The sequence below is a fragment of the Symphalangus syndactylus genome, chromosome 2 (assembly GCF_028878055.3).
Source record: "Symphalangus syndactylus isolate Jambi chromosome 2, NHGRI_mSymSyn1-v2.1_pri, whole genome shotgun sequence".
Lineage (NCBI taxonomy): Eukaryota > Metazoa > Chordata > Mammalia > Primates > Hylobatidae > Symphalangus > Symphalangus syndactylus.
This window is the reverse complement of record NC_072424.2, coordinates 74,344,215-74,358,114: the sequence shown is the minus strand read 5'-3', so window position 1 is coordinate 74,358,114 and position 13,900 is coordinate 74,344,215. Positions and strand designations below refer to the sequence as shown.

The 13,900-nt window shown below is 40.4% G+C and overlaps 1 protein-coding gene across 6 annotated transcripts in view; it reads right to left on the bottom strand.

Annotated features, from left to right (window-relative positions):
• Positions 1-502, bottom strand: part of FHL5 (four and a half LIM domains 5) — a 53,011-nt gene extending 52,509 nt beyond the window's left edge. For 4 of the 6 annotated variants that reach the window (XM_055259220.1, XM_055259258.1, XM_055259240.1 and 1 more), the window contains exon 1: positions 327-502. The gene's annotated coding sequence lies outside the window, so the exon portion shown is untranslated. The remainder of the gene's footprint in view (positions 1-326) is intronic. The other 2 variants (XM_055259249.1, XM_055259269.1) reach the window with 1 other exon arrangement.
• Between the last annotated feature and the right edge of the window lie 13,398 nt (positions 503-13,900).

Here is a 13,900-nt window from a genome sequence, read left to right as displayed (position 1 = left end):
AAGGGAAATTCTGCCAGGATTAGCATTCGAAGTATCTGGCTAAGCTCCAAAAAGTTTAAAATACACAATGTTCACACAGACGCATACACACTTGAGAAATTTCCACTAAGTAGGCTAAATTAAGGGCATATTTATAAAAATAATACTCTAAAAGGATGATGTATTTTCTGTTTTCTCAATCTGTTTTTGAGTTTTTTTGCTGGTGGTGATCAGAACCCTTCTTTTAGGTTAGAAACGTCTGAACTGCTGAGATTTTCTTTTGGACATTTTCTCTTAGAATCTCCATTTGAGGCCATCTGGAAAGGGATGAGGTCCCATGCTCTTACCTGCAAAGCTATTGGTACCTTGAGAGATGGCCCCCTGGATTGTGGCCTCTATCACTGCCTTCTTGGGAAATTGGGGAACTCTGAGACGTAAGTTTGAGTAGAATACTCAAGGTAGTTCCCTGCTCTCTGGACTGGCAGTGTGGACCCAGCCTTTCCCACTCTGCCTGCTTCCCGGTGAGCTGGCCACAATTGTGGCATCACATCCATGGCTGTATGACTTCATAAAGCATAAACTCATTGAGTCTTTTGAAATCTTCAAAACACAAAAAGTGGACAGAGATGTCAAGAGTTGGATCTGAAGAAATTTTTGGATATTAAACCAATCCACGATAGGTATCCTCAGTGGGGCACACTGATTCATAAAGCAAGTGACATTTTCTCTTAGAATCTCCATTTGAGGCCATTTCTTCAGTTTGGAAGGCAGGATGAGAGAAGAAATTCTGCCTTAATTCCGGACCAAACTTAAACTGTCCTTGTTCTAACTGCTAAGGTCAAACTCGGGTATATACAGTCAAAGAACTTGAGCTAGAGAAATGCAGAGCCAGTTAACTGTATGTTTTGTTATTCACTTGACTTTCATGATTAAGACATTATGAAAATGTACATATGGTGACTAACAACAATAAATTTGGATTCAGCAAAAGGACACAAGAATATTTCGTTAGTAATAGATTTTAATCCTTAGGACACCATTGCTAAACAGGTACTACCTGTATTTTCCTTGTTTTATGGGCAAGGAAAGCAGTCTTTGAGATGTAAAAGTGCCTGGGACCATGACCCTCTTTATTTGTTCCCATGCTTCCTGAGAGGGTAATCTGCATCCACCAAGTCATTCCAAACCTACTGCATTCTGAGCCTCCTTCTCCCTCCCAATTTATTACAATCTGTCTTTCACTTGAACCACTCCAAAAAAGCTTCATTAGGATCATACCCAACCTTGGTTAGCAACCCAAAGAGTATGGTCTTCAGTCTTACCGAAAAATTCTCATATCGTTCAGAAAGATATTTCTTTCTGAAATTATCTTTCCTTGGTTTAGCTGTTACACTCTTCTGACTTTCTGTTTGCTCTTAGCACCCTTAGCCTTCTCTCTATTCACCTCACTCTTCCCTAGAGCTTTATCTTCTGTTCAATATGCTTCTCTGAACGCTTTCCATCATGTTCTTCATCAAAACAGTGAACAATTATACATGACTCCCAAATGTGTACTTTCATCTGATACCACTCTTCAAGATTCCAGACCTGTATCCCGCTATCTATTAGAAAACCTTGTCTAGGAGTCCCCAGCCATCTCAAACTCAACAGTCCCAAATATCCTTATTGTCTTCTCCCCATTCTAAACTTGTGAGTTTGCTGTATTTCCTACTTCAAGGAATGGCACAATCATCCACCCCTTATGTTAAGGTATTCCCTTTCCTCATCTATTCTCCACCATCCCCATCATTGTCCACCTTTTGTAGGTTCTAGTTTGTTAAATGATCTTTCTCAAATTTGTCCTCATCCCTGCATTCCATGTCTCACATGTCTCACTCAGATTATTCTGTCAGCCATAAAATAACTGGCATCTGCCTCAGCCTGATCCCTTTCTATCCTTCTTTATAGAACAATATTATTTTTAAAAAAGCTTGTTAAATTATAAAATACATGCTTCTTGCAGATAATCTGGAACAGAAACTGAAAAACAAATAAAGAAAATGTAAAATGTAAAATGACTTGCAATCCAAGACAGCCCAGACCACATCTTTGTGTACCTCTTTAGACTTTGTATCATTCATATATTAATGATACAGAGAAATGCTAACATTTTTTGTAAATATATTCTATAACATAGTTATGCAATATATTTAGTTAGAGAACCAAGACCACATTGTATATACTTGTAGAAAGTGTGAGATATTTTTCTTTTCCATTGCCAGGTTTATGGTTAGGCCCCTATAACAAAAGGCAAATTAATAAAAGTATTCGGATTATTTAATGTAAGTTTTTATGGGACATGGGAGGCTTTCAGAAATGAAGACTCAAAGCAAGAGATAAACTTGTGTATTTTTATGCTTAGATTTGATGAAGAGTGGATAGTCATGGAGAAGTATGACTGGACAAAGGGGATATAATCTAATGATTATACACTTGGGGGAACTTAGCAAGGCCTGTTTGTTTAGACTCTTCTTTGTGTTCCTTTCTTCCAGGCATAGGGAGGTCTCTTGAATGAGGGTCTTATGACCTGCCTCAGGAGAGAAGGGAAAAGGGAAGGTGGGAATGACCTTCCTGCTTCTGCAATTTTCTCAAACACCAAAGTGCCATATTTTAGGATAGTGCATCCTGAACCCCATTATAAATCTGTATCCTTGTTTTCACTTAATACACTGTAATTTTTCAAGCCAATAAAATATTTTTTATTTTATTTATTATACTTTAAGTTCTGGGGTACATGTGCACAACATGCAGGTTTGTTACATAGGTATACATGTGCCATGTTGGTTTGCTGCACCCATCAACTCGTCATTTACATTAGATATTTCTCCTAATACTATCCCTCCTCCAGCCCCTCACCCTCCAACAGGCACTGGTGTGTGACGTTCCCCTCCTTCTGTCTATGTGTTCTCATTATTCAATTCCCATTTATCATTGAGAACATGTGGTGTTTGGTTTTCTCTTCTTTCCTTACTTTGCTGAGAATGATGGTTTCCAGCTTCATCCATGTCCCTGCAAAGGACACGAACTCATCCTTTTTAATTTTTTATTTTTATTTTTATTATTATTATTTTTATTATTATACTTTAGGTTTTAGGGTACATGTGCACAATGTGCAGGTTTGTTACATATGTATCCATGTGCCGTGTTGGTTTGCTGCACCGATTAACTCATCAGTTAGCATTAGGTATATCTCCTAATGCTGTCCCTCCCCCCTCCCCCCACCCCACAACAGTCCCCGGAGTGTGATGTTCCCCTTCCTGTGTCCATGAGTTCTCATTGTTCAGTTCCCACCTATGAGTGAGAACATGCAGTGTTTGGTTTTTTGTCCTTGTGATAGTTTACTGAGAATGATGGTTTCCAGTTTTATCCATATCCCTACAAAGGACATGAACTCATCATTTTTTTATGGCTGCATAGTATTCCACGGTGTATATGTGCCACATTTTCTTAATCTAGTCTATCATTGTTGGACATTTGGGTTGGTTCCAAGTCTTTGCTATTGTGAATAGTGCCGCAACAAACATACGTGTGTATGTGTCTTTATAGCAGCATGATTTATAGTCCTTTGGGTATATACCCAGTAATGGGATGGCTGGGTCAAATGGGATTTGCAGTTCTAGATCCCTGAGGAATCGCCACACTGACTTCCACAATGGTTGAACTAGTTTACAGTCCCACCAACAGGGTAAAAGTGTTCCTATTTCTCCAAATCCTCTCCAGCACCTGTTGTTTCCTGACTTTTTAATGATGGCCATTCTAACTGGTGTGAGATGCTATCTCACTGTGGTTTTGATTTGCATTTCTCTGATGGCCAGTGATGGTGAGCATTTTTTCATGTGTTTTTTGGCTGCATAAATGTCTTCTTTCGAGAAGTGTCTGTTCATGTCGTTTGCCCACTTTTTAATGGGGTTATTTGTTTTTTTTCTTGTAAATTTGTTTGAGTTCATCATAGATTCTGGATATTAGCCCTTTGTCAGATGAGTTAGTTGCAAAAATTTTCTCCCATTCTGTAGGTTGCCTGTTCACTCTGATGGTAGTTTCTTTTGCTGTGCAGAAGCTCTTTAGTTTAATTAGATCCCATTTGTCAATTTTGGCTTTTGTTGCCATTGCTTTTGGTGTTTTAGACATGAAGTCCTTGCCCACGCCTATGTCCTGAATGGTATTGCCTAGGTTTTCTTCTAGGGTTTTTATGGTTTTAGGTCTAACATGTAAGTCTTTAATCCATCTTGAATTAATTTTTGTATAAGATGTAAGGAAGGGATCCAGTTTCAGCTTTCTACATATGGCTAGCCAGTTTTCCCAGCACCATTTATTAAATAGGGAATCCTTTCCCCATTGCTTGTTTTTGTCAGGTTTGTCAAAGATCAGATAGTTGTAGATATGCAGCATTATTTCTGAGGGCTCTGTTCTGTTCAATTGATCTATGTTTCTGTTGTGGTACCAGTATCATGCTGTTTTGGTTACTGTAGCCTTGTAGTATAGTTTGAAGTCAGGTAGCATGATGCCTCCAGCTTTGTTCTTTTGGCTTAGGATTGAATTGGTGATGCAGGTTCTTTTTTGGTTCTTTATGAACTTTAAAGTAGTTCTTTCCAATTCTGTGAAGAAAGTCATTGGTAGCTTGATGGGGATGGCACTGAATGTATAAATTACCTTGGGCAGTATGGCCATTTTCATGATATTGATTCTTCCAACCCATGAGCATGGAATGTTCTTCCATTTGTTTGTACTCTCTTTTATTTCATTGAGCAGTGGTTTGTAGTTCTCCTTGAAGAGGTCCTTCACATCCCTTGTAAGTTGGATTCCTAGGTATTTTATTCTCTTTGAAGCAATTGTGAATGGGAGTTCACTCATGATTTGGCTCTCTGTTTGTCTGTGATTGGTGTACAAGAATGCTTGTGATTTTTGTACATTGATTTTGTATCCTGAGACTTTGCTGAAGTTGCTAATCAGCTTAAAGAGATTTTGGGCTGAGACAATGGGGTTTTCTAGATATACAATCATGTCATCTGCAAACAGGGACAATTTGACTTCCTCTTTTCCTAATTGAATACCCTTTATTTCCTTCTCCTGCCTGATTGCCCTGACCAGAACTTCCAGCAGAATGTTGAATAGGAGTGGTGAGGGAGGGCATCCCTGTCTTGTGCCAGTTTTCAAAGGGAATGCTTCCAGTTTTTGCCCATTCAGTATGATATTGGCTGTGGGTTTGTCATAGATAGCTCGTATTATTTTGAGATACGTCCCATCAATACCTAATTTATTGAGAGTTTTTAGCATGAAGCATTGTCGAATTTTGTCAAAGGCCTTTTCTGCATCTATTGAGATAATCATGTGGTTTTTGTCTTTGGTTCTGTTTATGTGCTAGATTACATTTATTGATTTGCATATGTTGAACCAGCCTTGCATCCCAGAGATGAAGCCCACTTGATCATGGTGCATAAGCTTTTTGATGTGCTGCTGGATTCAGTTTGCCAGTATTTTATCGAGGATTTTTGCATCAATGTTCATCAAGGATATTGGTCTGAAATTCTCTTTTTTGGTTGTGTCTCTGCCAGGCTTTGGTATCAGGATGATGCTGGCCTCATAAAATGTGTTAGGGAGGATTCCCTCTTTTTCTATCGATTGGAATAGTTTCAGAAGGAATGGTACCAGTTCCTTCTTGTACCTCTGGTAGAATTCGGCTGTGAATCCATCAGATCCTGGACTCTTTTTGCTTGGTAAGCTATTGATTATTGCCACAATTTCAGAGCCTGTTATTTGTCTATTCAGAGATTCAACTTCTTCCTGATTTAGTCTTGGGAGGGTGTGTTTGTTGAGGAATTTATCCATTTCTTCTACACTTTCTAGTTTATTTGCGTAGAGGTGTTTGTAGTATTCTGATGGTAGATTGTATTTCCGTGGGATCAGTGGTGATATCCCCGTTTTCATTTTTTATTGCATCTATTTGATTCTTCTCTCTTTTCTTCTTTATTAGTCTTGCTAGTGGTCTATCAATTTTGTTGATCTTTTCAAAACACCAGCTCCTGGATTCATTAATTTTTTGAAGGGTTTTTTGTGTCTTTATTTCCTTCAGTTCTGCTCTGATTTTAGTTATTTCTAGCCTTCTGCTAGCTTTTGAATGTGTTTGCTCTTGCTTTTCTAGTTCTTTTAATTGTGATGTTAGGGTGTCAGTTTTGGATCTCTCCTGCTTTCTCTTGTGGGCATTTAGTGCTATAAATTTCCCTCTACACACTGCTTTGAATGTGTCCCAGAGATTCTGGTATGTTGTGTCTTTGTTCATGTTGGTTTCAAAGAACATCTTTATTTCTGCCTTCATTTCATTATGTACCCAGTAGTCATTCAGGAGCAGGTTGTTCAGTTTCCATGTAGTTGAGTGGTTTTCAGTGAGTTTCTTAATCCTGAGTTCTAGTTTGATTGCACTGTGGTCTGAGAGACAGTTTGTTATAATTTCTGTTCTTTTACATTTGCTGAGGAGAGCTTTACTTCCAACTATGTGGTCAATTTTGGAATAGGTGTGGTGTGGTGCTGTAAAAAATGTATATTCTGTTGATTTGGGGTGGAGAGTTCTGTAGATGTCTATTAGGTCCACTTTGTGCAGAGCTGAGTTCAATTCCTGGATATCCTTGTTAACTTTCTGTCTCGTTGATCTGTCTAATGTTGACAGTGGGGTGTTAAAATCTCCCATTGTTATTGTGTGGGAGTTTAAGTCCCTTTGTAGGGCACTCAGGACTTGCTTTATGAATCTGGGTGCTCCTGTGTTGGGTGCATATATATTTAGGATAGTTAGCTCTTCTTGTTGAATTGATCCCTTTACCATTATGTAATGGCCTTCTTTGTCTCTTTTGATCTTTGTTGGTTTAAAGTCTATTTTATCAGAGACTAGCATTGCAACCCCTGCCTTTTTTTGTTTTCCATTTGCTTGATAGATCTTCCTCCATCCCATTATTTTGAGTCTATGTGTGTCTCTGCACGTGAGATGGGTTTCCTGAATACAGCACCCTGATGAGTCTTGACTCCTTATCCAATTTGCCAGTGTGTGTCTTTTAATTGGAGCATTTAGCCCATTTACATTTAAAGTTAATATTATTATGTGTGAATTTGATCCTGTCATTATGATGTTAGTTGGTTATTTTTCTCGTTAGTTGATGCAGTTTCTTCCTAGCCTCGATGGTCTTTACAATTTGGCATGTTTTTGCAGTGGCTGGCACTGGTTGTTCCTTTCCATGTTTAGTGCTTCCTTCGGGAGCTCTTTTAGGGCAGGCTTGGTGGTGACAAAATCACTCAGCATTTGCTTGTCTGTAAAGCATTTTATTTCTCCTTCACTTATGAAGCTTAGTTTCACTGGATATGAAATTCTGGGTTGAAAATTCTTTTCTTTAAGAATGGTGAGTATGGGCCCCCACTCTCTTCTGGCTCTTAGAGTTTCTGCCAAGAGATCTGCTGTTAGTCTGTTGGGCTTCCCTTTGTGGGTAACCTGACCTTTCTCTCTGGCCGCCCTTAACATTTTTTCCTTCATTTCAACTTTGGTGAATCTGACAATTATGTGTCTTGGAGTTGCTCTTCTCGAGGAGTATCTTTGTGGCGTTCTCTGTATTTCCTGAATCTGAATGTTGGCCTGCCTTGCTAGATTGGGGAAGTTCTCCCGGATAATATCTTGCAGAGTGTTTTCCAACTTGGTTCCATTCTCCCTGTCGTTTTCAGGTACACCAATCAGACGTAGGTTTGGTCTTTTCACATAGTCCTATATTTCTTGGAAACTTTGTTTCTTTTTATTCTTTTTTCTCCTAACTTCCCTTCTCGCTTCATTTCATTCATTTCATCTTCTATCACTGATACCCTTTCTTCCAGTTGATCGCATCGGCTCCCGAGGCTTCTGCAATCTTTGCATAGTTCTCGAAAGTTGGCTTTCAACTCCATCAGCTCCTTTAAGCCCTTCTCTCCACTGGTTAGTTATCCATTCATCTAATTTTTTTTCAAAGTTTTTAACTTCTTTGTCATTGTTTTGAATTTCCTCTCGTAGTTTGGAGTAGTTTGATCGTCTGAAGCCTTCTTCTCTCAACTCGTCAAAGTCATTCTGCATCCAGCTTTGTTCCGTTGCTGGTGAGGAACTGCGTTCCTTTGGAGGAGGAGAGGTGCTCTGCTTTTTAGAGTTTCATTTTTCTGCTCTGTTTTTTCCCCATCTTTATGGTTTTATCTACTTTTGGTCTTTGATGATGGTGATGTACAGATGGGTTTTTGGTGTGGATGTCCTTTCTGTTTGTTAGTTTTCCTTCTACCAGACAGGACCCTCAGCTGCAGGTCTGTTGGAGTTTGCTAGAGGTCCACTCCAGACCCTGTTTGGCTGGGTGTCAGCAGCAGTAGCTGCAGAAGAGGATTTTTGTGAGACCGCAAATTCAGCTGTCTGATAATTCCTCTGGAACTTTTGTCTCAGAGGAGTACCTGACCAAGTGAGATGTCAGCCTGTCCCTATTTGGGGGGTGCCTCTCAGTTAGGCTGCTCGGGGGTCAGGGACCCACTTTAGGAGGCAGTCTGCCCGTTCTCAGATCTCCAGCTGTGTGCTGGGAGAACCACTACTCTCTTCAAAGCTGTCAGACAGGGACCTTTAAGTCTGCAGAGGTTCCTGCTGACTTTTTGTCTGTGCCCTGCCCCCAGAAGTGGAGCTTACAGAGGCAGGCAGGCCTCCTTGAGCTGTGGTGGGCTCCACCCAGTTCGAGCTTCCTGGCTGCTTGGTTTATGTAAGCAAGCCTGGGCAATGGCGGGCACCCCTCCCCCAGCCTCGCTCCCACCTTGCACTTTGATCTGAGACTGCTGTGCTAGCAATCAGTGAGACTCTGTGGGCATAGGACCCTCTGAGCCAGGTGCGGGACACAATCTCCTGGTGTGCCGTTTTCCAAGCCCATTGGAAAAGCGCAGTATTAGGGTGGGACTGACCCGATTTTCCAGGTGCTGTCTGTTACCCCTTTCTTTGACTAGGAAAGGGAACTCCCTGACCCCTTGCTCTTCCCGAGTGAGGCAATGCCTCATCCTGCTTTGGCTCATGCACAGTGCGCTGCACCAACTGTCCTGCACCCACTGTTTGGCACTCCCCAGTGAGATGAACCTGGTACCTCAAATGGAAATGCAGAAATCACCCGTCTTCTGTGTTGCTCACGCTGGGAGTTGTAGACTGGAGCTGTTCCTATTCGGCCATCTCGGCTCCACCCCACAAGTTGACTTTTCGAACTCATCCTTTTTTATGGCTGCATAGTATTCCATGGTGTAGATGTGCCACATTTTCTTTATCCAGTCTATCATTGATGGGCAAGCCAATAAAATATTTTTTAAAGTGGCTATAACGGATAGTTGCAATATAATAAAATACATAATGGAATAGCTCTCCCTTTTTTTCTCTTTTTCAACACCAAAAGATACATTCAGCATTTATAACACACAAATCACAGGACTGAGATTAAGATTGAAAAGAGGAAAGGAGAAAAATCTAGAACATTGACTTTAAGTGTATTTACATTTATTAGGTTGTATTTAAACAACTATATGTTCTGTGTGTCATGTCTTCAAGTTCTTACCCAACTCTGAAGTCTGTATGATAGAATTAGGTTAAAGACTGCATTTTAGATGAGTAAAGACAGGCTCAGTAGTAAAACAGTTTGACAAAGCACTTTTACTTCTTTACATCGAATAACACAAAACATGAGACAACCTTTGAGAATTTTGTCTCAGGTTGACTAATCAGATCAAAGTTTTTCTTTGATGGACTAGTATCTGAATAGACTATTTCAGAGCCAAGATTGGCCTGTTTCGTGCAAGACAAGGTGTCCATGTTCCTCTCTACTAGAGGCTAGGAAAAAAGACTCATATACATTTTTTAGTCATTTTACTTCTCAGAAAAGGAAGACACTAATTTCATGAATAATATGTACATTTTAAAGAATTTTGGTAAATTGCCAAATTGCTTTCCAGAATGTAATTTTTTTAGAAGACAAATCTAATTACTTAATTTCCCTGGTTAGCTGAATCTTTTAAAGACTTCGGCGTTTTTGAGATAGTGGTTAAACTTTATAGCTTAGTGTTTAAGGCATTTCACAACCCCCCTATTCTCTCTACTTCATCTTACACTACTTCCCCAGATCAGTTATCATATTTCTCAGACTTCTGGGCTCCCCACGTCTCATTTCATTCTAATTAGTGTCATAGTACTTCTGTACCTCCTTTTTTTCTGCTTCAATATGCTCTTCTTCCCTTCTCTCATTTTCACCAAGGCTAATCCTTCTTTATTTCTCTCTGGACTCTTGGTTCAGGTGTCATTTCCAGCCTCCCCATTGTGCAACACAGTCTAAATTTCATTTCTTGTCACAACACCCTCTATGTACTTCTACCAAGACACTATATTTAACTGTAATGATTGACTCTTGTTATTTCTTTGAAAGTAAAACATAACTTTAAAATTGATATGTGCCTTCCTAGTATTTAGCTGTCATACAAGATCCAGTAAATTAGGCCAAGTCCATAAATTCACCAAGTTCTCCCTTTCTTCCATTTCACCATCAGTGTAATCCTATCTTTCCTGTTCCTTAAAACAAACACCCAGATTGTCTTACTACTAATCACTTAAGAGAAATAGAGATGCAACTAGGGGCAAGTTTGATAAAACAAATAATACAACACTGGGAACTTATAAACATTGAATACATGTTTACAGTGGTTATTCCTTCTTTTTTATGATGTAAGTGGAATACAAATTGTTTTTCCGAAAGCCTGAAAGTCAGTTTCATTCTTAGATGGTTTGAAAGAAGTCTCTCCTGGCTCTATTTATTCTGTTGCATGCTTAGTAGGGTCCTCAAGATAGAGCGACTTGTGTGAATTTGTAGGTCATTTAAATAGCCATTTGAACAGTGCTCCCAGATTTGTTTGGAAAATGTACATCCCAGGGGAGTTTTTTTGTGTGCTTTTATTGCATCTCCCATGTATTGGGGGAAATTCTTCATTGGTCTTAGTGGAAGAAAGTAAATCTTCCATCCTCCTACTCCCTCCCAACTCACATCAGTTAGTTCTTGATAGAAAAAAATCCCATTTGGTTCTGTGAAACGGTTTGGCTGTACCTCCACCCAAATCTCATCTTGAATTGTAACTCTCACATTTCGCACGTGTCATGGCAGGAACCTGGTGGGAGGTGATTGAAATATGGGGGCAGGTCTTTTCTGTGCTATGCTCATGATAGTGAATGAGTCTCACAAGATCTGATGGTTTTAAAAAGGGTTTTCCCTGCACAAATTCTCGTCTGCTGCCATGTGAGATGCGCCTTTCACCTTCTGCCATGATTGTGAGGCCTCCTGAACCATGTGAAACTGCAAGTCCAATAAACCTCTTCCTTTTGTAAATTGCCCAGTCTTGGGTATGTCTTTATCAGCAGCATGAAAATGGACTAATACAGTAAATTAGTACCAGTAGAGTTGGGCACAGCTGAAAAAATGCCTGAAAATGTGGAAGTGACTTTGGAACCGGGTAGCAGGCAGAGGTTGGAACAGTTTGGAGGGCTCAGAAGACAGGAAAATGTGGGAAAGTTTGAAACTTCCTAGAGACTTGAATAGCTTTGCCCAAAATGCTGACAGCAATATGGACAATAAAGTCCAGGTTTAGGTGATCTCAAATGGAGATGAGGAACTTGTTGGGAACTGGAGCAAAGGTGACTCTCGTTATGTTTTAGCAAAGAAACTGGTGGCATTTCTCCCTTTCCCTAGAGATCTGTGAAACTTTGAACTTGAGAGAGATGATTTAGGGTATCTGGTGGAAGAAATTTCTAAGCAGCAAAGCATTCAAGAGGTGACTTGGGTGCTATTAAAGACATTCAGTTTTATAAGGGAAGCAGAGCATAAAGGTTTGGAAAATTTGCAGCGTGACAATGTGATAGAAAAGAAAAGCCCATTTTTTGAGGAGAAATTCAAGCCAGCTGCAGAAATTTGCGTAAGCAACAGGGAAACAAATGTTAAATCACCAAGACAATGGGGAAAATGTCTCCATGGCATTATCAGAGATCTTCACGGCAGCCTCTCCCATTACAGGCCCAGAGGTCTAGGAGAAAATGGTTTCGTGGGCCAGGTCCACGTGCTGTGTGCAGCCTAGGGACTTGGTGCCCTGCATCGCAACCACTCCAACCATGGCTTCAGAGGGTGCAAGCCCAAGCCTTGACAGCTTCCACGTGGTGTTGAGTCTGCGAGTGCACAGAAGTCAAGAATTGAGGTTTGGAAACCTCCGCCTGTATTTCAGAAGATGTATGGAAATGTCTGGATGCCCCTGCAGACATTTGCTGCAGGGGCGGGGTCCTCATGGAGAACCTCTGCTAGGGCAGTGCAGAAGGGAAATGTGGGATGGGAGCCCCCATACAGAGTCCTTACTGGGGCACTGCCTAGAGGAGCTCTGAGAAAAGGGCCTCTGTCCTCCAGACCCCAGAATGGTAGATCCATTGACAGCTTGCACCATGTGCCTGGAAATGCCGCACTCAATGCCAGCCCATGAAGGCAGCCAGGAGGGAGACTGTACCCTGCAAAGTCACAGAGGCGGAGCTGCCCAAGACCATGGGAACTCAACTCTAGCATCAGTGTGACTCAGATGCAAAACATGGAGTCAAAGGGAGCATTAAAATTTGACTGTCTGCTGGACTTTGACATAGGGATTGTAGCCCCTTTGTTTTGGCCAATTTCTCCCATTTGGAATGGCTGTATTTACCCAATGCCTGTACCCCCATTGTATTTAGGAAGTAACTAACTTGCTTTTGATTTTATAGCTTCATGCGAGGAAGGGACTTACCTTGTCTCAAATGAGACATTGGTGTGTGGACTTTTGAGTTAATGCTAAAATGAATTAAGATTTTGGGGGACTGTCAGGAAGGCATGATTGATTGGTTTTGAAATGTGAGGACATGAGATTTGGGAGGAGCCAGGGATGAAACGATATGTTTTGGCTGTGTCCCCACTCAAATCTCATCTTGAATTCTGACTCCCACAATTCCGTGTCATGGGAAGAACAGGGTGGGAGGTGATTGAATTATGGGGGCAGGTCTTCCCTGCTCTGTTCTCGTGATAGTCAATGAGTCTCATGAGATCTGATGAATTTAAAAGGGGGAGTTTCCCTGCACAAGCTCCTCTTCCCTTGTCTGGCATCATGTGAGACACTGCCTTTCACCTTCTGCCATGATTGTGAGGCCTCTCCAACCACGTGGAAATTTAAGTCCAAGAAACCTCTTTCTTTTGTAAATTGCCCAGTCTCAGGTATGTCTTTCTTAGCATCGTGAAAACGGACTAATACACTCTGGTTCTAGTGGCATTTCTGAGGAAGGAATGAACTGTTCCTTTTCAATCTGATTCCAGCTTCAGATCACCATTGCACCCTCACCTTATCCATGGTGCTTTTTGGTCTAACTAAAGCATATTCTCTAATAAGTTCAAGATGGCTCTACATTCAGGTTAAGCAACTATTACATTTATTGTCCTAATTTAGCATTAAGGTCTTTTCACAAAATACACTGTGATTTTGATACTATATGCCACTCTTCATCGGATCTTTCTGATGGCCAAGAGTTTCCTTTGACTCCTGAAAAGCATGTAAGTCTAGAGCTGGAACACATGAACATGAATACCTGAGCACATTTTCCAGTATTTCTACCCCAACTGCAATAGCAGGAATTAGCATATGCAAGAATACAGCTACCCATTTGCTGAAATCTAGTTAGTTAATTGAGAAATAATTTACTAAGATAAAATGGTTCGAGAATGGCAAACTCTCAAGGAATGAAAGACACTGAGAGCTATGGAACTATTTTTGTGTAAGAAAAATAAAAATCCTTTAATAATGTTCAAAATAAGAATTCAAAATATATATATACATAAAA